Source organism: Netta rufina (genome assembly GCF_964035555.1).
Source record: "Netta rufina genome assembly, chromosome: 3".
Classification (NCBI taxonomy): domain Eukaryota; kingdom Metazoa; phylum Chordata; class Aves; order Anseriformes; family Anatidae; genus Netta; species Netta rufina.
The window spans coordinates 113,468,131-113,492,183 of record NC_140125.1 but is presented as its reverse complement, the minus strand read 5'-3'; positions in this window follow the sequence as shown (position 1 = coordinate 113,492,183).

Genomic DNA, 24,053 nt, shown 5'->3' with positions numbered 1-24,053 from the left:
GCTCTTCTTTTGATCGAGATGCTGTTTAGAGGAAAATGGTATATAACACCCCTTTGTTTTTGTTAGCAAGAAGGTATGTTTATAGCAGATGTTTCCTTTCTCTATATCACTGTTTGGAATGATTCCATCTACATCTCCTGAACCAAGACTTATAGCTGACCTAAGATGACTCTTCCTAGTACATATAAACATTCCCATTTCCTGAAACCCTGTGTATGCTAATACTAAATTAATTCAACTAAATTTCTCAGGAGTTATTTATATTTTTAAATCATACAGCATTCATTTATTTCCCATTTTCCCATGTTACATATAATTTATTGTTATTTCAAATCCTATTTTGACATGAGACTTTTTGTCTTAAGAAACCTTCCAAACCTATGGAGTCATTTTAAACAACCATGTAGAGAGTTGATCTCTCCTGTCTTTTACATGTAGATGTCTCAGAATTAGACACCTAAATTTCAGCTAACCACTGAGATGATGATGATGATGATGACAATTATCATTATTAGAGAGAAATAAGCATGTCTACAGGGAGATTTAACTGATTTATCTTAGACACACTAATTTGTATGGGATGAGCTGCCCACTGGAACCTCTTATTTCTCCTCCAAGGCACCTAGTTTAGACTTAATGCTACTGATGTCTAGACACCTGTGTTACAGCATATAACTCCCACCTTCTGTTTTGGTAACAAACTGAAACAGTTTTCCAGCAAATATCCCTCAAGTCAAAGTCACCCATCATAAAGCAGGCTTTTTTGAGATCCTCAAGGGAGGAGTTTATGTAGGCTGGGTGTAAATGCATGTCCATCAGAACTTTTTCTCTGCTTTTCTGTAAACATTCAAGACTCTGTAACTCCGGACCACAATGATGATTCATGGTCACCTCATCTTGTTTGTTACCTAGCCTTCCCAAACTGGCATAGAAATAGACTTTTGACTATGAAATGTTTATTCTTTATAAGCACAGCTCTACGATACTGGCTGGAATCTGTCTTTTTACTGTGTTTGACCTGTTACAACCCCTATATGTTGTCCACCTGGTTTGAGTAGAGGAGCAAATGATAGATGAATCATTGGAGCTGTAGATCCTTTCAGCCTGTTATTTTCAGCATTTGAGAGTAATATCATGTTTCCAGTTATGGCAATATCTCATATGCAATAGTATCAAAATTGCAGTCTTGCTTTTTGGCTCCCCTATCATTCCTCCCTGCTTCTCTGTCAGATTTATACAAGCACTGAATGGCCAGCTAGATAACATTTATACATCCTAGCATTCTACCAGCTGGCCAAACTTTTTCCTTCAGCTATGCTGCTAGCTTCAGGCAAGCTCCTCTTTCTTTAAGCAGGCAAGCTCCTCTTTCTTTAAGCAGGCAAGAGGCTCCTCTTTCTTTAAGCAGGCAAGCTCCTCTTTCTTTAAGCTGGCACCACAAAACCTTGCACTTCATCCATGTGGCATAAAATTGTACTTAAAATTAGCCCCTCAAGCTCCCTGCTCCAGCCTCTGGCTGAGACTTCTGTTAGTTACCTAATGCTTGTTATCTTGCTGCACAAGGGCCTTAGCTAAATGCATCCATGAGAACATCTGCATGGCATTTTGCAGGAGTATGTGGATGGCCTCTGCTTGTGCTTGAAGGTAGCTGGATGCAGTGGTGCAGCCATGTTTGAGGTGGGGTGTGCTCAAGCTGATAAGACCTGCAGGGAGGCAGGGCACATTATCTCAGGCTCCACTGTGTGATAAATATGCCTTCTGGCTTCCAAACTGGAGCTGGCTCAGTGGGTGGGTAGAATGAGCTGGCTTCTGCCAGGAAAACGCTGTGTAGACATAGCCCATGTCTGGCTAATGAAGGAAGCAATGAATCTTTGATATTTGATTCTCTTGTAGATACTGGTAATTTGCTGTTATTTCTGTTCAATCGAACAAACACGCATAAATTGTTGCTGTTGGTAGGGAAATAGAAATGTAATCCAGTACTTTTGGCCAAGTTTAGAATTCAGCTACTGATTTTTTTTGGATTATATGTTTTTATAATTTTCCTTTTTTTTTTTTTTTTTTCTTTTTAATTCAGCTTTCATGTGAGAAATTGTTTTAATAACAAAAGTTTTTCAGTTTCAATCAATATAGCAATAACAAAGACCACAGGAGAGTAAGGGTACTTCTTTCTAGTAAAGGTTTCAAATTGAAATTACTTTTTTTTCTTTTTCTTCTTTTTTTTTTTTTTATACTCTCAACCAAGAATACTGCCAACTCTACTCTTTTTGCATGACTTTGGTCAGGATAGTTCAACAGGCTTCTGTGTTTATGTCCCAGTACTTTTCTGACTTTCCTGGGTTTTCCTTCCCTGTTGTCTTTGGAGCCAGTCCTCCTGGGACATTTCATTCTTCTATTTACTTATTTGTTCTATTTTCTGAGGCCTCTGGGATGATTTTTAGATCTCTGAATTTCTAAATTATTTAAGTGTAACAACTTTGAGATCCTCTACTCTGAAAAAAATCTGATCAATTTCAGGACAAATGGTCTTGGAAGAAAACGGTTACATGGATTTTGTAAGATGTAATAATGAAGTATAATTTTCAAATAATTGTTTATTTTGACTAATAGTCACTAATTTATCAAAGTTGTTTTATTTTCCTCAAGCTCTGCCTCTTATCACAGTGTTCTCTTGAAAGCACTGTTCCACATCCTTCAGAACCTGGCTGATAGGCGTGGATTTATTGCCCTGGAAAACATCTACCCCTTATTTTGCCCTTCTGTGTCCTGATGCCTCTTTCATCTCTGCTTCCTTTGTTTGTGCCTTATATTGTCTCTGATTTTCCCTTAGCTAAAGTCTGTAAGGAGTGTCAGTCTTCTGGTACATTGGTGCTTACAGTCACAATTTATAGGAATGGGCACTCCCAAATTCCCAACTAAAATGATCTTTACAAGTCAAATTATAAACACAGCTCATTTCTGATGGCCAAGACAGACATAACTGGTCAATATATTGTCTTTCCTGAAAAAAACATCAGGATGCTTCTCTTTGCCTCTGCATTTCACTGTTGCTGAGCTGCAGCAAGTCTTAAAAACGCATTCCTCTTATAAGTCAGGTTTAATTATTTCTTTATTTTTGTTTGCTTTGTTGTTTGTTTATTTAAATTTTAATTCTTACTTTTAATTTGCAGGTTCATGACGCTGTCTAGGCATTTTGTGTTCCAGCCAGGAACTGCAGTCTCCCACAGTATGTTTCCCTAACTGTAGAACAGAAATTAAAGTATTCTGCCCAAAGTGCAGGAGGAGATAAGCTGGTAGGAAAGTAGGGAAGACTTCTTATTGGAAAATATTATCAAAAGTCTGATGTATTTCATTCCAATTCTTCCCATCTTGTTCTTCACACAGAAAGTATCATAATCTCTTATACCCTCTGCAGTTACGTTTTGGCACAGAAGTCCTTCCTTATGCATTCAATATTACCCTCTAATTTTTAGCACGCTAGAAGATTTTGCTTTTCTCCAGTCAGAACATTGAAACCATAATTCTTCCAAATCCAGTAACTAATCCTTTGAAACATGTTCTCACAATCAGAAGCAGAGGGTAGGCAATATGCAGAATAAACACAGTCGAATTCCTTTTTTTTCCCTCCACTGGAGGGATTTGTTTTCTGCAAATCATGAGCTACCAAATATCATGATTATTTGCTAAATAATGAAAGGGAAGATTAAGGCATTTCTTAAGCTCTGGTAAGTCTAGGAGCACAGTGCCTGACTATTAAATAATGCAGTATTGATGTGATAATGCTTAAGTCACTTTGTGAATTTGTCCCCCAGTGATGGCACTGTTGCTGATGGTGTTTCTGAATACTTATTTGTACTAAGTCCCTCCATCAAAACAGAAGCAGAAGCTTCTACCTAAAAGTGGAGTTGTGTGGGCCTAGCAGAAGACATGCAGGGTTTACTGAAAAAGTGAATTGGAGTTTGTGGCTGACTTAATGAAGTTTGGATGCTCTCGTCAGATAGGAAAGGTGAAGGTGAGGGTGTGAGAGCTCAGAAAGGGGATGTTTGTATCTTTCTATAGACTGTGACTAAGTGGCATGATTTACTTGCAGGAGTGAGAGAAAATGTTAATGTGAGCCCTCACAGGGAAAGGAGTTCTTACATCATTGTAGTATCTGCCACTAAAAAGAAAATTTTACTGCTTTCCCCTGTCTCTGCCACTGGGGCTGGATCTAAGAATGCTGTCGCACTTGTAATCCCCAGGGACCCAGCCCGCTTACAGACACATTGGAAAACTATTACTGTGTGGTATGAGCTTTCCTACTCTGACTGAAGACTCTGCAGGGATAAGAACTTGAGTCCTGTGGGGAATAATCATGTCTCATTTTCCTTTTTCTTGCTACTTTATCTGTGAGGCATTGAGATTTCTGCCCTTCTCCTTAAACAGGAGACTTCCACCCACAATTGCTGTACTTCTCCCCATAGGCAGACATTTACATAGTAGTTCTTAAGGTAATCCCTAGTCACTCTTTGATGCTGTGACTCTGGAATAGTTTGTCCTGCTCCTTACATCCTGCTACCATGAAAGGGGAACTTGCTTCAGATGAGGGCTGAGAAATTTGCACACTGGAAATTTACCCTCCCAGGTGAGGTCTCTGTCTAATATCTTTAATGCTGGATTTTGTTGTTTTTTTGGATCATTTCTTCTGCCACTGGAGGTCAATGCCATGCACTGATTTGGATAGCTTATTTCCTAATGGGGATTGTGTTCACCTACACAGAGCCATCTCTTCTTTTGTTCCAAGTGCACCTACAGTGTGATTGGCACCACGTTGTAAATAATTAGTGAAAGTAATGATATAAATCCCAGTGGTAATCTCATCCTATTTAGGATACAACTACAATCTGAACTTCAATAACACCTTTGACATAATCAAACATCCCAGAGCCCTTTACAAAGCCATAAATTACTCACCTGTAAAGTAATGACTGCAGGGAATTACAGCAGGCAATGAGTCCATTGATCGGTGCTGGTACGAAATGAAGGAGAGGAAGTACAGCAGAGGCCATTCTACAACTCTCTTTTTCTTTCTTTGGAAATTTCCATACTGTCCACTCAAGGATACGTTATTCCATGCTGTTCTGCTAGTAGGTGGAAAGTGACAAGATCCTGGGGGTGATGCAAATGTATGGCTTTATTGCCTGCAGGCAAGACTGCTCTTTAGCCACTGATGCAAATAAACAGGTAAGTCACTTCCTGAAATTTACACGTGCCATTTTCAAGAGCAGAGTTTTTTGTTGCTTTTAAACAAAAAAATAGCAGTAATTGCTTTGGACACCTCAGACGCTACGCTGCACGCAAAGCCAGGGCTGCCTCAGCTCCTGGATACTTTCCCATCCTAACTTGCCCTCACTATGACTCAGACTGACATTGCATCATCAGGTTAGTTGGAATTTTCTCCATTATTATTTTCATTTGGCTCCAGTTCTGTAAGCTTTACCTTTAGGAGTCCATGAATCCATAAGCACTCTTACTGAAATTACAGGGACTCTTTTGCTAATAAGCAACTTCTTAGTTAAGAAAGAGTTGCTTAATCAATAACTCTGTTATTTATGGGATGGTAATAAAAAACATAGATTAAATTCCTTTTGTAATTAGAAATATCACTGTGATTAGGAAATGTTTTGTGTTGCATGAAAAAAATATTCGTGATTTTTTATTTTTATTTAATTAATTAATTATTTAACTTTTAAGCTGAGGAAAGACTGTGGTATCAGGCCTTGTATTTGCTAGCCTAAATACATATTCCTTAGCACCACCTGGAGCTCATCTCAGTTTTCTAATGTTCTGGGACTACATGTTTGTTATAGTCCTATTCTGGATTCCCAGAGTATTTCTGCACTTGCTATTGTGGTGCCAGCTTGACACCAATGGGACCACCTTATAGATGTCATTGAGTGCAGATCAAAAAAAATCTGCCTCTTGGAAAACAAGTATTTTGGCAAGATGGGAAACAGTTACAATAGCAAATATTTTGACTGGATCTCAAAGGTATAACTTGTACCTTGGTTTAAAGCTGTTTCATGCTCTTAATTGCTTGTCTTGGGTATTGGACATGATGATGGACTGAAAGCCATGGGGACTTCTCTTGGAGAAAGACAGCAAAGTTTGGTCCAGGAGGCATAATTTTGAAATTCAGCAGAACAGTTGTCTTTGCCCCTTGGATATGATTAGTGAAAGAGGGCTGATGTTGAATTTAGCAGGTATCTGTTGATGGGATAGGGTGTCACACACAAATCAGGTAGCTTAAACATAATTCTTATAACTCTTATATTTTAAAAAATATCTTTTGTTGGACTAATTATTGTGATTTGATCCAAGGAATATTGAAGCTGACAGAAAATTTCTACTGCGTTCTGCGGGCTGTATAACAGATACTTATTGGCTTGTAGAGGATCATAGAATCACAGAATGGCTTGGGTTGGGAGGAACTTTAAAGACCATCTAGTGCCAACCCACTTGCCTTGGGCAGGGATTCTACCCACTAGATCAGGTTTTCCAAGGCCTCATCCAACCTGATCTTGAACACCTACAGGTGTTCACACACCTTGTGGATGTTGTGGGCATCCACAACTTCTCTGAGCAACCTGTTCAAGTGCCTCTGAGTGAAGAATGTCCTCCTAATATCTCTAATTCTCCTCTCTTTCAGTTTAAAACCATCCCCCCTTGTCCTGTCATTGTCTTGTCTAAGCAAAAAGTTGCTCTCCACTGTTATTATAAGCCCCCTTTAAGTACTGAAAAGCCATATTGAGATCACCCTGGAGCCTCCTCTTTATGCTGAACATCCCTATCACTCAGCCTTTCTTCATAGGACAAGAAATACCTTTCAGGAACTCTGTGCTGAGTAGTGTACAGTGTATCAAAGTAGGTACAGAAAGGAAAAGGATGCTTCTACAAGATGGGATTTCATCAGTGTTATCCTCACTGGGATGACCACAGCACTATATTCTGTTTGAAAAGCCAAGCTGATCTCTGTAAAAACCAAACAAACAATCAAAATGAAACAGTGTTCATCCCCATTTTTTGTTTTTGCTTTTTGTTTTCCTCTCTCATTTCTAGACTTTTTACCAGTTTATCTCATACAGGGTGTCAGATATATTGCAAACATTGGTAGGAGAACATATTACAATTCCATGGATTTTTTTTTTTTCCTTTTTCTGCTTTTTCCTAGCTATGAATTAGTCCTAGGACTTTCAAAATTCCTACTTCGACAGCTTTGCCTTTTCTTTGAATATTGGGAACTTTCACTTTCACTGGAGCCTACCATCAATGGAAGGGATGTAGCTGTGTAAATACTGTCAGATAAGTATAATGAGTCCTTCTCTCCTGAAATGATCCCAATGAGAGCTTTAAGTTTTAACTTCTGAAGTGTAGCAATTTTCTTTGCAAACTGTTTGGTTACATACTGACACTGCTTTTGCTTTCTGTGAGGAATCATGATGTAGCATTTATTAGCATCTTTCTAATTGTCCTGAGTTAGTATGCATTTGTTATTCTCCATGAGGAGATGTAGCTAATTACAATAATACCAAAGAGTGATTATTGTTATGTTTCATGTTTGAACAAAGGAGCTCAACAGCTTTTTATACTTCAGTGAAAGTGATTTAAAAATGATTAAATCAAATGAAATAAGATTGATATAAATATTTTTAACTAATGGGAAAAGAGATAGTTATTGAAACTAGAAAATAGATTGCCTTTGGTACATGGGAAAACAGATTTAAATTGCTGTGTGGTGTAACAGTTACAATTTTGCAAGATGAAAAATGATCGTTTCACTATTGCCTTGTCTACTTCTGTATTTTTTTCCCCACCTGTTCTATCCAACTCTGTGTTTAGAAAGTAATCTCTCTGGGGCAGGGAATTACATTATTTATTAAATATGTGGCAGTCATCCAGCACAGAAGGGCCCAGATTCCTGGTTAGGCTATGCATTAGTGTGATACAAGTGATAAATATAAGCCTACATCATATCAATCAGTAAAACCATAAATAAATGAGTTATTATAAAAAAACATTTTTACTGTGGATTTAAGGTGGAGGACAATCTACTGTGGAAATCTGACATGAAGAACAAATGAACTGGAGAAAACAGATGTACCACTGTGAAACTGTTCCAATGTAACAATAAGCATATGTATCTGTGTCTAAATTTGAGGTAAACCTTTCATCACCTACTTAAACTAGGTACCCTGTTTCCAGTGAACAAGCACATCTGAGCATGTGTGTGAAAAAAGTCCTAAGAACATTCCAAGCCAGTTGGGAAAATCTGGTGAATTCAGTTGCCTATGGATTAGAAAGTTCAAGATATTAGTTGCACTTGGCAGATGTCACATTCTTTGGTGAGTTTTAAATAAATTAGACCTCATTCTTAGAGTATTAGTCATAGCTAAAAGAAGCAGAAGAAGTGGAAGCAGAAGAAGCAGCAGTAGCAGCAGGAGAAGCAGTAGCAGCAGCAACAGCAGCAGCAGAAGAAGAAAAGATACCAAAAAGAAATTTAGAGTAATAGGGAAAAAAAAATAAAATCAACACAAGCACTTAACAACAGTCAGTTGTAAAAATTGTAAAAAGGACTAACATGACTGAGCATAAAATATCAAAATCAGATGAGTATTGGAATACTGTGTATGGCTGACTTCTCTGTTTTTAAAAATTGGGAAAACAAAACAAAACAAAACAAAACAAAAAAAACAATGCTGAAAAGACCAACAAAAATGAGGTGAACATATGATAAATGTTCTCAAGAAAGCAGCCTGGATTGTACTATGCAAATTCAGCAATGTAAAGAGAATGTCTTATATTACAGGTTCAATGGTTCTTTAAAATATATTTAAAAAAAAGATAGTTGTTCTTGATTGAAATAAATTTCTGGCAAGGCTGGGTTCTCTGGGTCTGTGATCAATTGGATGTCTTCATGTGTTTCTGAGGGATACGTTTTGATCAAACAAAAGGTATTCGTAGTGCAGGAATAAATAGGTAATTTTTATGTAAAGTCAGGATTTTAGATCAAAAGATATTTTTTTGGTCTTGAAAGCTGTGATTCTGATAAACCTTTCAGAATCCACTAACATAAACTGGTTTTGAATCCATGAACTGCAGATACAAGATTCTTTGTCCTACTAAACATTACCTTTGCTAATCAGCTCTTCCCAGCCCTACTTTTAATTTTTAATAATGTGAACCCATTTTTGATATTTTCCAGGCTAAAGATTGCTTTATTTATTTATTTATTTTTCCAGTGGACACATAGTGAGTTAAAAGCTCAGGAGGAACAAAATGCAATTATACAGGTTTCCATTCCTCCATACGTGCTAATTAGAACAGATAAACCTTTTGCTACAGCATTTACAGTATTTGTGGGAATAATGTATCTGAGAGATAAGAAGGGACAGTATTTCACTATAATTTAAACATGAAATATTTTCCATAACGCACCTATGGGGAATGGTTCAGTTATCAGATGCTGAGGCAGCAATGTGTTTATGAAGCATTATTATAAAAACACATAGAGCAATGGCAGACTGCAAATCACAGCAAGTCACTCAAGTGCTGTTATAATTCTTGGTAGAAAGCTATCAGTACATTGTGGGTTTGAGTTGTGACACTACCTGGAGCTGCACAACCAGCACCTAGTAGGTCATTACAAAACTTGTCTGGAAATTTTATGCTAGGAATGAGAGGAAGGAATGGGAATGAAGTGTCAGAAATTATGACCTCCTTTCATCTGTGAAAAATCTCTTTCTATAGTTAGAGGATCTTTATTTTTAGGATTAAAAAAAGAAGAAGGAGAAAGTAGAAAACCCGGAGAGCTAGTGAAGCTTTATAAAACTTAACTTACGTTGTATTTTCTTTTCTCTTCAAATCTACTTAACATTCTAGGATTGCTATAGTATCTTTTAATTAGTTTGACTGTAGAGAGATTGTATTTTAGTCTGACAATTTAACTCTTTATTAGAATGAGAGATGTTTCTTTTGGACATTCATCTCTAAATCAATGAAGTTAATTCAGCAGGTGTTTGAAAAATGTGAGGAAGTTTGGTTTGCAGCGTTTTGCTATTATTCATGAAAATACCAAATGCATACATGGTTTTATTACTCATAAATCTTGAACTGGAAACATCACATTGAGCTGCTAATTCCTATTTCATAACAGAGCTCCTCCCCCTTCTGAAATCCAAAATATCAGTAAAGTGAGTGAGAAAAATATAATGAAAAATGACATGGGAATGGTCAAAATTTGATTTAGATATTTACTGAGAAAAATGACAATATATGAAAACATGGGAGATTATGGTTTCTAATTTAATTGATAACTTGTATTAATGACATGAAGAAAAAAAACAAACACATATTCTACTTTTATGTCTGCTAGAAACAAAAAAAATGTAGTCAGCATTTTGGTTCTTTGTACTTCTTTATCTCAACTGGAAATTAGCAGACTGAGTATAATCTTAGTCTGCTCTATTTTGCCAGATCCTAATACACTTCATAATAACAGCCTATTGCAATGACTTGAGTGTCCAGTCTCAGTTCCATACAGAGCCTTTTACTTCTCTCTGCACATTATTTGTAAATGCAAGCACCCCAAAACATTTCTGGGCTGCACAACAGGGGCATGCAGGTACTCCTCTGAGCAGCTGCACACACCACATGTTATTTTAGATACTTTAAACTGAAAAAAAAAAAAAGCCCACCACAAAATAATTGTTATAGTTTTGTACCTCTGAATACCATTTACAGGCCAAGAACCGTGTGGAGGAAGTTGGTCTTTGCTGAATTCCACTGTCTCTTCCCCCCTCCCCTCTTTTTTTTTTTTTTTTTTTTTTTAGTGCCAGAATTTTTTTTTTTTTGCAGTTCCAGAATATCTTCAAATTCTTAAGAGGAATGAATCTGGAATTCTGTTTTCTTTCCTCCTCCACAACCCCGCAATATCCACTAGCATAAATTAAGTGCTTGAGCATGGTAACAGTGTCAAGAAATTTAATTATTTCTTTCAAACTGTCTTTCTCACTAAGGATGATGGAAAAAATATGTACCCTAAAATAACTTTAAGAGTCAGTACTAGGAGGAAGTAGCAGTGGTTAAAGTTCTGGAAAGGTGCTGGATGGTGACAAGTTTTCAGGACTGGATGACATGCTGAAGGAATTTAAAGAAACTACTGTCAAAATAAATGTAATCCCTCATTAAGTTAATCAACCACACCTGAGGAGTTTGATGGCAGAAAGTATAATTGCCTTTTAAAAAAGTGCTGGAAATTGTAGATTTCAGATCTGCTTCAGTATGAAAAAATATTCAAATTATAAATGAAGATTTATTTTGTTTATGGAACACTTTGAATAGTACCAAAAGCTAAAGCTGAAAAAATATGGCTGCCGTAAAAGAAAATCACACGTCTGACTTCTGAATATTTGAATAGAATTGTAGGTGCAAGAAAGCAATTATTATAACTAACTTGGACTTCCAACAAGCCTTTTATGAAACCCCTTGAAGGAGGCTTTCAAGGCAATTAAGTAGCCCTATTACATGATAGATGAATTGCACTTATGTACCGGAAAATGGTAAAGAGGCAGAAAACCAAGGTTGAATTATCTTATCCTAGATGAGATGACTCACCTTATGGAAGTGCTTCATGGTAACCCTTTCTCAGGGAAGCAGCCTTGTTGACTATTTTTTTGACTACATATTTTACTTTTAGACAGCAAAAATATTTGATGGGGTAAACTTAAACCCTATCATTCAATATAGAAGTACCTGATGAAAAACACCATGTTCTGCATAGTTTGATGTATCAATTATTAATGAGCTAGAGAAGGGATGAACTGTGCAAGATGAAAACACTTGAAAGTGATACAATTATTTCACTGGAGAGGAATGAAGGATTATGAAGAATTCAATGTTCAGAAGTGTTTGTTTAGGTATTGAAAAGGCAAATTAAATTGTAACTGCAATAGAAAAAAAAATCATAATTTGAAGTAATTATGAGTTAAAAATAAACTCTAGCTCCCCAAACAAATAAGCTCTCCTGCCATTTATGTAGCTCTGTGATTCATAGCTTGTCCTGGAACAATCTTTCCTGTAACTATGATTTCTCCTAATACCACATTTCCATCACATAAGAAGAAAAAAAAAAAAGAGTAAAAGAAAACAAACAAACAAACAAACAAACAAATCTATGCTTTCTCCTTCCACTTCCCTCCAAATTCCTCTTTCAAATCCTAATGCTTTTTGCCTTCCTGCTCTCCCAGCTCAACAGGTCATTGCTGCCTTGCTGCTCCCTGATCACTGGAGCTGAGTGACTGCACTGAGATGTGGGACAAACCCAGGGTGAGGTGGCCAGGCTGGCCAAGCATGAAGCAGAGGAGGCAAGAGGTGGTGGGACAGCTATAGGTGGAGGCTGATGATGATTTTTTCTCCTTTCTGATACTTCCTCTCTCACTGTTCATTGATGAAGACGAATAGAAAATGGAGATGTGGGAGCAGAAATTGACTAAAACTACTGCAGTGAGAGCAGGAGGGGAAAGCTATGCTAGGAAAGCCCTGCAGGCAGCACCTGGAGATCTTTTGTTGAGAGTAGGAGTAGACAAAGCATAATACCACGTTGTGTTATGGTAAGGACAGGGATATAAAAAAATCCTGAAGATAATGTTGCAGTGTTTTATAAATCATTCTTGTTCTCACCTTGTCTAGTGTCTTTTACTGGTCCTATCAGTGAAAATGAAAACAGCAGCAGAAGTAAAAGGAGGCCAGAGACAAATTGGTTAGAGAGTTGGATATACTACTATATGAGGAAGAATTAAAAGGATGGAGATTGTCATGTCTGTAGAAAAAAAAAAGCAGTGAGGAAGGTGATAGAAGTGTATAAAACAATGAATAGTTTAGGGAAAGTAAGTCCCTCTTATTTGCTCATTTGCATATCAGAACTAGAACAAGCTAAGATAGACATTTCTAAAGGCTCACTGGTTTCTGTGTAGCTGACAACCCCTGTGATAGCTCTAGTGTACTCTATCTTGGCTTTTTTTATTAACTAGCTTGGATTGTAAAACTCCATTATAAATCAAGAGAAAAAAAAAAACAGTAAAGTTAAATAATCACAATTAACATCTCATGTTAATTGTTAACATGTTGTGTTAATTGTTAAGAATGGGCAGTACTGGTATTAACCTATTTGTATAGTAGCTAGAAAGACTTTGTGCTGTTTGTTTATTAGCTCTGTATACAAACAGAAAGAGAATTAGATGTCATTTATGCTGATTCACACATTTTAGAGGGGAAGATTTTTCCTGTTCATTAAAAAATGTTTTGCATCTGCTAATTTGATTTTCTGGTGGATTTCATTTCTCTTTCACGTAGGATATCACTTTTCCAGGACTATGTCCTCAGATATAGTCCTGGAAATGTAAAGGTGGGCCAGACATTGGAGTCTACAGCGGTTTCATTATATGTTGTTAGAATATTGAGATTAAATTATACTACCTTTGAAGACCAAAATCATTTAACGCTGGTATTTTAATCTGAAGCCAGGACTGAATAGCTATTTTCAAAACAAATCATTAAGCTTTGTGATTGTCATGTAAGCTTCTATACGTATGCCATTTCTCCCCCAATTAATGTTGAAGGTGCTTGTATTCTAGTGAGCCAAAGACACAGAACAGCTCATTAAGTAATGCTGGGATGGAAAGCCTCTAGCTACTCATGTTAAAAGAAGTATAAACAGCTAAAGATTTCCCAGGTTTAGTAAAGTAGTGGCATTTATATGAATAAAGGCATCTTTGCTCACAACATGCCCAAAATATACGCTACATCTGAATGAACTCTTTGAAAAACAGAGGCTCCTAGAAGGAAGTTTAAGTGATTTAAGCTTTCTACAGTTTACATGAAGGCATTAAAAAAAAAAAAAAAAGAAATATAAAAAAGAAAGGAAAAAAAAGTAAAATCCTCAACCTTCCTGCAATATGCCAAACTAGCACAAAGGGAAATTTTTGCATAGCTTGCTTAAAATATTCCTGAAATAGATGAAAAGCCACAACCCAGACATTTGAACAGACGTGGGCAAATACTGAAAAATGATTAGCAAACATATCGGTGAATTTCAAAAAGATTTTCCTTTTGTTGGTAACTTTTGTAGCTGAACTTTTTATTTTTTAACAATTGTATGCATTGAAGCTCACAGATGTTTATGAAAAGCAAATTTCAGATCAGGAATCAAGATTTACTTAGGCTCTGTGACAGAAGACCACTTAAATGTATGTTTTGCTTGGAGTCTGTGGAAACATTTGAATACTTAAATGTGTTCTTACATATGTTTCTGAATTAGGTCCAGAATCAGAAAATCATACTAGGTTTATGATTAAATGAATCACATTTTGGGAAGAAACAAGTTATAAATTTTAAGTCAGCAATCCATCTGATAGATAACCAGTTGCAGTCCAAATACTGTATAACTCTATTAAATATTTTTTATATTAAGCAATCCAAAGAATGAAATTCATTGGCACATGTCACTTCAGTGATTAGTGAAGTTCTTGAATGTAAAGCGCATTCCTCATTCCCAAATGAGGGACTTACATATTTTTAGGTAAATAATTCTGGGGTGCTGTTTTCATAGGGCATTGCATCCAAAAGTAGACATACAGAAAAAAACTAAAATGAGCGAGAATGATTTTTAGTTTGTGGAAATCTGATGGAATCTATAAGCAGTAAATTATTTAATAAAAACATTAAGGTGCCAATGACTAAAGCAGAGAAGCTGAAATTGTCCTACGGGTGGAATGAGCAATGGAAAGTTTCCTCATGAAATCAAACCGTGTTTTCCATAATTTACCTCATGGGCACAGAAGGAAATGCTTTCTGCATTAGGAACTAATATTACTGGATATGACATTTGTCTATTTCTTTAATTAATTTTTAGTCTGAACAGCCTGCTGACAAACAGAATATGCAGATTTTATTTTAAAAATAATTTATGGATAAACAAAGTATCCATAATTGCCATAACATGCAAATGTTTTATGCTGAAACATTTTAACATTCTATCAAGAAAGCGCCTGTTCCTTTCTGATTAACTAGTCCTAAATAATCCTAAATATCGCCCTCTCAACCCCCACCCACCCACCCCCGTGGTTAGAATAATGGGTTTTGGTAGGTTTTTGAAGTTTATTAGGGTGGGTTTGAGCAAAATCTTAGCATATAGATTTACTGTTCCTAATGGCCAATGTAATATATTCATATGCAGTACAGAGTAACAGAGTAGACAAAAGAGTAGACAATGTTTTTCTCACCACCTTGTCAATGAAAAATGTTCCAGAAATAGTGAAATGACATCTTTTGAAACTTTAATATAAAATCTTGAGAAACTTCTTATCCCTTGGTGTTTTCTGTTGGAAGTATGCTTGGCATCTTTCAGAGCTTAATATCAAGGACTCAGATTTCTGTATTTCAATCTTATCTTGGCAACTCAAGTTGGCCATTGGCTTCTTTATATTTATCATATTCATTCCCTGAACACTTTAAATTAGATCATAAAGTACTGCTAGACAAGATCTGTTTTTTCTCATTTTGAATCTCATTTTCAAAAGTTACAGAGCAAATAAGAGATCAACAAATTGTCGTTGCTGAGAGTTGCTTTTCCTGTTAGAATAAATCAGCTATAGGATCTAGATAAATCCTTATGATGGTTAGCTAATATTTGCCAGTGACATTCATCTCACTTTAAACATTGACAGTGAATTTTCACCCTAGACTTCCTTTATGGTTAATCTTTTGACAATGCAATTGTTTTCAGTACTGACTATTAGGATCATTTAATGTGTGGTTCATGTGATTCGTTTGAGAAATATCTTTCAGGAAGACTAAAAGTACTCTTTTAAGGTAATGATCTTAAAAGAGATACTTTCTTTGACAATAAAGTATCCTTTCTTTGACAATAAAGAGAGAAAATGCTCACTGGTTCAAATATAGACTTCTGTAGACCCAATATCTATTTTGGATTGCATTAATTGCATCTCATTGTTTAGCTTGTAGATGAAGACCGTAAAACACAGATTTTTACACAATTATACATAGCGAGACATGCAGAATCACAGAATGGCTGAAGTTGGAAGACCACTGGAGGTCATCTGTTCCAACCTCCTTGCTTAAGCAGGGCCACCTAGAGCAGGTTGCACAGGACAACATCCAGATGGCTTTTAAATACCTATAAGTAGAGAGACTCCACAACTTCTCTGAGCAATCTTTGCCAGTACTCATTTACCAGCACAACACAGAAGTGTTTCCTGATATTTAGACAGAATTTCTTGTGTTCCAGTTTATGCCCACTGCCTTTTATCCTGTCACTGGTCACCACTGAATAGAGCTTGGCCCTGTCCTCTTTGCACCCTCCCTACAAGGATTTGTTGATAAGATTCCCCCTGAGCCTTCTCTTCTCTGTGCTGAACAGTCCCAGCTTTCTGTCTCTCCTCATTGGAGAGATGCTTCAGTCCCTTAAGGCCCTTCATGGCCCTTTCCTGGACTTTCTCCAGTATCACCAGCTTTCTCTTCTACTTAGGAGACCAGAGAATGGAGTTTGGGAGCAATATTGCCTTCTCACAATTTATTTTGCTTCCAATGTTGTCTTCTACTTTCAACAATGAACTCACATCATTTAAAGAGCTATCCTAAAAAGGACACTCCAAACTTAACTTTGTCCCCAACTATGGGTGTGCAGTGCCATTTACAATATCTTAGCTGTTGTATGAAGTATCTGCACAACACTATGTAGATGATAGAAACCTGTAGGAACCTTAATGGCTTGGCAGCTGGTCAGACCCTAGAATTTCTTGAATGATCTTTAATGTCCATGTATGAGCAATAGCAGTTAACTAGTAAAAAAACCTCAGCCTTAGGACATGAGTCTGTCAGAAGGTACTACCTCTAAGTGAGAAAACCAAATAGAACATTTAAAAATGGGGTGAATTCAAGTATTTAAAAGAATAAATAGAGATAGTGAATTAAAACATTAACCCTCCTTAAACTTTATAAAATCTGATCAAACTATCCTCATCAGAACAGATTATCTTTTATTGAGTATACTTTGGCTCTGTCAGGACGTGCAGATGAAGCCAGGAGTGGTTCAGATTGTTTAATGGTGGTAAGACCTCAGAAGCTAAGATAGATATGCCAAGAACGACCAGAGCTAAAGACTAAGAAAGTGTTAAGCTTTGCTACCTCCCCCTAGGTTTTACAGATGTGGTGTGTCAACATCAACTTGCATCCAAGCACCCACTCAGCTGCACGTTCATTTCCCATCCCCCAGTGGGACTGTGGAGAAAAGAGAAAGAAAGAGAGTACAAAGGGGTTGAAATAAAGATGGGGAGATTACTTGCTAATCACAGCTGTGGGAAAAACAGAATCATTTAGTGGAAGTTACACACATAGAGATAATACTTTTCCTTACCTTTTCCCAGTTGCTACTTTACTCATCTGCAGACATGTCTCCTCCTGTTTTATTATCACTACAGGTTATGTTCAGTCCTTTCAGTGAGGTGACACTCACTGCAATGGGGTGGGGGGGGGAGGGGAGGGGGCAGGTAATTAAGTGGAAAGATTTGAGCAGGATATAGAAATAAAAAGATGTATGAATGGGATGGTTGGAGGATACTTAGATGCAGCAGACAATGTAGGATCTGAGCAGGATGAAAAGGATGTGGAGTAAGGGGTGCATGTAGTGCCGGGTCTGGCTGGCATGGTGCTGTTCTTTGTTTCCGTGGCTGAAACAGTGCTGTTAACACACCAATTGTTTGGCTATAGCTGAATGGTGCTTGCACAGCATTGGGAATTTCTCTCCCTCCAGCATATGATGCTCTTTCTTAAATACAACTTCACAGAGGTGTTACAGATTTCAGTGATGGGCTCAGCTCTGTTCTGCAGTGGGTCTGTTTTGTTGTGCAGTAGTGGGTCTGCCACTGGCATGAGGTGGTCCCTACCTTCTTCTCACAGAGGCCACCCCTGTATCCCCCCCACTACCAAAACCTTGCCACATAAACCCAGTACAGCAAAGCATGAAAAAAGTCTTTTATCTTAGTGGCCTCAGTTACTTTTGTTGTCCCTGTTCTACTCCCTAGAATTTTCTCTGGACCATGACACATTTCCAGTTTCAACTTTTTTTTCCTGGGAGAGTTTCTTGTCCTTCCTCGCTAAAGCCTTCTCTTCACTGAAGAGCCACAGCCTTTTAATGGTGCAAAACACTGTATACTGCAAATAAACAAATGAAAGCAGATGTCGTCATTGCATTCATTATGGTTTTCCAGGGAAAAATATGTGTACAGAAAAAGGCACCAAACAAATCATAATATCTGAAGAACATATATTTGGAGTTTCTCTACAGACCTTATTAGGAACATTATATTTTGAAGTTCTGGAGTATCTAGGATCTTTCTGTTGAAGTCCTTCTGTTTCCCAGATAGTTGATGTTTTACTGGCATTTAAAACAATATCAACACTGAATGAGACCTTATATTGGTTTTGTGTGGAATGGTTCAGGCATTTGAGGGGGCTGCAGGGGTGGTCTCTGTGAAAAGAGATCAGGGACTGACCCCATGTCAAACAATGTTGGTTCCAGCCAGACTCACTGCTGGCTGATTTTGAGCTTCCTAATACTTGCACGTTTCATTCTGAATTCAGTTTCCATTTTTCTTTTTTAAACATATATATATATTGATTTTTTTTTTCCATGAATTTGATGAAGATGTAGTATTGTTAAAACAGGATCAAATTCTCCTCCCCCCCCTTTGTTTTTGTTACAAATCTATTTCAAAAAAAAGTAATAACAATAACAAAACAAAGGAAAGTTAAATAAAACTGATTTATTTGAGAAATTACCATATAAGCTGAAAAGTGGCCCTCTAAACAAGATAACTAGGGATCATATATTCAGTCAGAAAGTGGAAGGTATTGGGATGCTCTAGAGACAAATGTTAAAGCTGATATTGGTTAGCATGGTGATCTACAAGCTTTAGAATGATATATTAGTCAGAGGTGATACTGTCAATGTCATGGAGGGTGCAGAACAAGCTACAAAGACATTCTGAAAGAGTAGAAATGTGTTACAAAAAAAGATTTGAAGAGAAACACAGCTGTGAATCTTTTTGGGGAATATCATACAAAATGCAAAATCATGGGAAAATAAAATGGTTGTGTAGCAGGAAAGTCTACGTAACAATGCAAACTGTGAAAAGATGGAATAATTCCCTACAGGAAGACATGTATGCTTCTATACGAGGTAATAGAACAAATTAGTAAATAGTCTGAAAATTGTTGGAAATGAACTTATTTCCTTGCAGTAGGTGTGATCATGCATGCAAACTTCATCTTAGTTAAAGGAACCTCCAAGTTACCTTATCTGATATGTTTTGGTCTCAAGGAGGTACTTGCTGAATCAGTATTAAAAAGGAATAATGTTATGACTACCTTAATGAAAAAGAAATGTGGGAAAATTCAAAACATAGGTTCATTCCATTCTTTCAGCTCTATGTTTCTTGAATACTTTCTGTATAAAACAAGATTATAAATCAAAGAATAAGCTGATATATTAAGTGCAGTGGAGTGCAAGCATATCTAAAAGCTATTACAGGTAAAGCAAGGACACCCATATCATGTACCTCACCAACTAATAATTTAAAGCCTATTTGACTCCCTTTTGGGATTTCACACTTAGAAAATAAAATCAGCACACAGTTTATTCCTGTTGAAGTCCTTCTGTTATTATGAGCCCTCAGACTGCTGTGTTAAGCAAAATACTAGAATTACCATAGGCTGAACTCTGCAGCTGACATATATTTCATTTTTTCTCTCAAATTTGTTCATTCCATTCATCATCAAGGCACCTGAATCCCAGGCTCTCTTCCCTAAATCTCCAGCCTTAGAAGGACATGGCCTGTTTCACTGCCTCACACTGTCACAAAGCTGTCTCTTCCACTGGGGCTGATGTTGACAGTGCCATTATCTCATAACACTGCGAGATGATACAGCAAGACTGTTTTTTTTTTTATGTTGCATCAGTTTTGAAGTTGTTTTACTGTATAAATGAGCTTCTATGTCATAAAGTAATAAATTTATGGAGAATCCTGCTGGAGAACTTTCAAGTACAGTGTCTTTTCTGCAAAATTGCCTGAACCATGCAACGGCATCTTGCACAGCAGAAGCAGGAGAACAGTTGATTAAGAAATCTGGAAGATTCCCTTTAGGTTTTCAAGCAAGTCCTTTTATCTTTTAATTTATTTTATTTATATTTTTTTCCATATTGAGGAGAGAGACCAGTCATTTCAAATGCTCCTATCTGAAAAAAAAAAAAAAAAAAAAAAGTAAAAATCGTAACAGGAAATGAAGTTACATTCTCAACAGAATGTGAGGATCATGTTTTAGGTGCAAACCCTGAAATGTCTTTATCTGTATCTCTGTCTAGTTGTTTGTATGTACCCCCAGTGTATGGCGCAAGCATGTTTCATTTGCAGTACTGTTTTTAAATTCTTGGCCTGCTTGACATATGCTATCACTGTGCTTTTCCACAGCTGTCAGATTAGTCATTTTTTCCCCCCATTTTATCTGAGTTGGCTTTATTCCCAGATTCCAGATGAAAGTGATCGTGTTTTGCTTGACCATCCCATTCCAAGTGTTAAACACTGTGACTTCAGGCTTGAATGCTCTAGTAGCATGCTAAAGCTGTCCAGTTTTCACTCCCTTCCCTCCCCTTTGTCCCCACATGCACGCACATAGCAAGCCACTGAAATATAATGTTGAGGTGAAGCCAATGTGTCAAAGCACTGAGAGTACATTTGGTTGGAGTTCATGATTGGAAACTGTGGTCAGTGGACTTAAAATGAACACAGTGTAGAGACGATAGAATTTAGACCACCAAGATAAAACTATTTTTTTTATTTTTATTTTTTTTAAGATTTATGCTTATGCAGTGGCGGGACACTGACCTTACACATTCTAGTGATGAGAAATAATGGAACAAAATAAAATATCACAGGAAAAGACTTTTAATCATTTCACATTCAATTGAGACAAAACTTCATCTTCTGTGAAGTTTCATCAACAGGATGAATTTTGATGCTGTGGTGGTTTTCACGTGCAGAAAGTTTTCACGTTATATATATATATATATATAAAATTTACTCTATTTAGGCCTGTGTATACTGATGTAATTCTATATTACAGTAGGACTGTCTTAAAAACAAGAGGTGTCTATAGGTCACTTAACAATGCAGTACCTCCCACACTGATCTGCAGAACTGCATATCTCTAGGTATGGATTATTTTACATTTCATTCTGTTGATGCCACTTATGGTCACCTAACTAAATGGTCCATCTTACTGCTTTACTCAATTTAGGTAGTAAAACTTAAATCACTCAGCTGTTCTACTCTTCTGACTGAAAAATTACAAGAGTTTTCATCACTGCAGATCTTTGACGTCAGCAGCTAAAACTAATGATGGAGGGCTGTTCCCTCTCACCTCAATAATGAGAGTGTTGGCTTGTTCTTATATCAGGATATATACGTCTCCAATGATCTATTCCTGAGATGAAATTCAGGGTGCGCATTAGAGGCATAATGTCATTATCTGCAAAATACTTACTTCCTTTTTGTCATCTTGCCACATGAACCAAGAAAAAGAAGATTGTGATAAATTTTGGGCCCTCAGTACAAGTGATATGAACAAAGTAGAAAGTATTCAGTGAAGGGCCATTATGATGGTAGCAAGTTATGGAATATGACAGGTGAAATCATAGAATTATAGAACAGCTTAGATTGGAAGGGAATTAAAAATCATCTAGTGCCAACCCCTTGCCATGGGCAGGGATACCACCCACTAGATCAGGTTGCCCAAAACCCCAAATAACCTGGTCGTGAACACTTCCAGGGATGGGGCATCCACAGCTTCTGTGGGCAACTTGTGCCAGTGCCTCACCACCCTCTGAGTGAAGAATTTCCTCATAACATTTAATCTAAATCTCCTTTCTTTTAGTTTAAAGCCATTCCTCCTCATCCTGTCATTGTCTGCCCAAGTAAAAATTTGTTCTCCATGTTTTTATTTATTTATTTATTTATTTTTGAATAATGTTCCTTTAGGTATTTAGGTAAAAGCTGCAATGAGGTTTCCCCTGAGCCTCCTCTTCTCCAGGCTGAACAGCCCCAGCTCCCACAGCCTTTCTTCATAGGAGGTGTTCCAGCCTTCTGATCAACTTCGTAGCCCTCCTCTGGAACTCTGACAGATCAACATCTTTTTTGTGCAGTGCTCCAAGTGGGGTCTTAAACAGCAGAGTAGAGGGTGGCAATCACCTCCCTTGGCCTGCTGTCCACTTCTTTTTTAATGCAGCTCAGGATGCAGTTGGCCTTCTGGGCTGCAAGCAAGCACTGTTGGCTCATATTGAGCTTTTCATCCTTCAAGAACTTCCAAGTCCGTCTAAATGAGTTCTTCTCCCAGTCTGTCCTTATGCCCAGGATTGCCCTGACTCAGGTGCATCACCTTGCACTTAGACTTGTTGAACCTCATTAGGTTCACATGGCTGCATTTTTCTATGAGGCTGATTAAGTTGGTTTGCTTAACTTGGAGAAGAAAAAGTGAAGGGGGATGGTGGGGTTCAATGTATAGAGTTTACAACCATAGATATTTTGATTTATTAAATCAAAATTGGAAATATTCAGTACCCAGATGACCAATGGGCTCTTTCTACCTACTCTATTTTGATGCTGCTTTATGCTGAAAAGTGGATGAGAAGATCTCCAGATATCCTTTCCAACTCAAATGATTCTATGAGTCTGTAAGTCTATCAAAATTTTCTACAGTGCTATAGCAGTCAAACTATCTGTGGAAGATCCTCTAATCTGGAAAGGCAAGGGAGAAACACATTAGCATTTTGTGTTTGTTTTCCATTCTTTGGAATTCCCCAGAGCACTGTCATTTGCTACTTGTCACATTAAAACAAAACAGTACATGTAACATTTTTGGTACATCTTTTGGTACATGTAACATTTTATAAACAAAGGAACTAAGTTGTTTGGATTCAGCAGAAAGCCAGAGGGACACTAACACAACCATGCAAAACAGTTAGAGAAGTCTAACTTTTGAAAGAGCTTCTTAATTTCAGTTCAATTACCTATCTCCATATACATTACGAGAACAAATGTTGTTTCTAGAAAATCTAAGAGGTAATTGGTAGCTTGTTTTGCAAATTCTGGCCACTGCTGATGTGAAAGAATTCTTCTCTGAAGCTTCTGGCCTTCATGACAACCTCAGAATCTGTCAGTTTGACTCCTTTTCGTTTCAGATATAAACTGAATATTTTTCTCCCGCAAGCCAAATGCTCTCTCCTTTTGCTCTCATTCTTTACCTCCTAGCAGCTAGTACTAATGCTGTATATATGTGAAGAATGAAAATGGATCATATGATGAAAGTAAATTAAAATCCCCTTAGAATATGGCATTCTTAAATACATAAATCCAGAGTTTCTTCAAGAACTGGATTCTGTACTTCAAGGTTTCAGTGTAAGGTTAGCTTTTTAAATCAGTGTTTTTATTCCATTTTAAAAGAAGAAATATATACGGAAAATGATGAAAGACAAATAAAGAGACCACATGCTAGTATATAAATGGACAGACACAGAAAACTGTGTTTTATGGTTTTACTTAAAGCAAATTAGAACTAGTAGCAGCCTCTTGCTCTATATTTGAGTGATGTCACTGTTAATAGATCATGCACTGTTAGCTCTTCTCACAGTTCAGAAATAATGACAAAGCTTGTAATCTGACTTTCTTTCTCATGCAGGAAATAGTGGTCAGGCATACGAATATTGTTTTCTGTGTATGCATCTCTTGTTGCAGCAAACTTGTATTGCTGTTGACATGATAGAAAGTCTCTCCCAACACCAGTATACTACAGCTACCTTATTCCTTACAATCTTATTTCTTTCAGTTCTTTTTATGTATCTGTAGACCTTCGGCATTCTTTTCATTGTTTAAGCATGAATAAGTTTATCT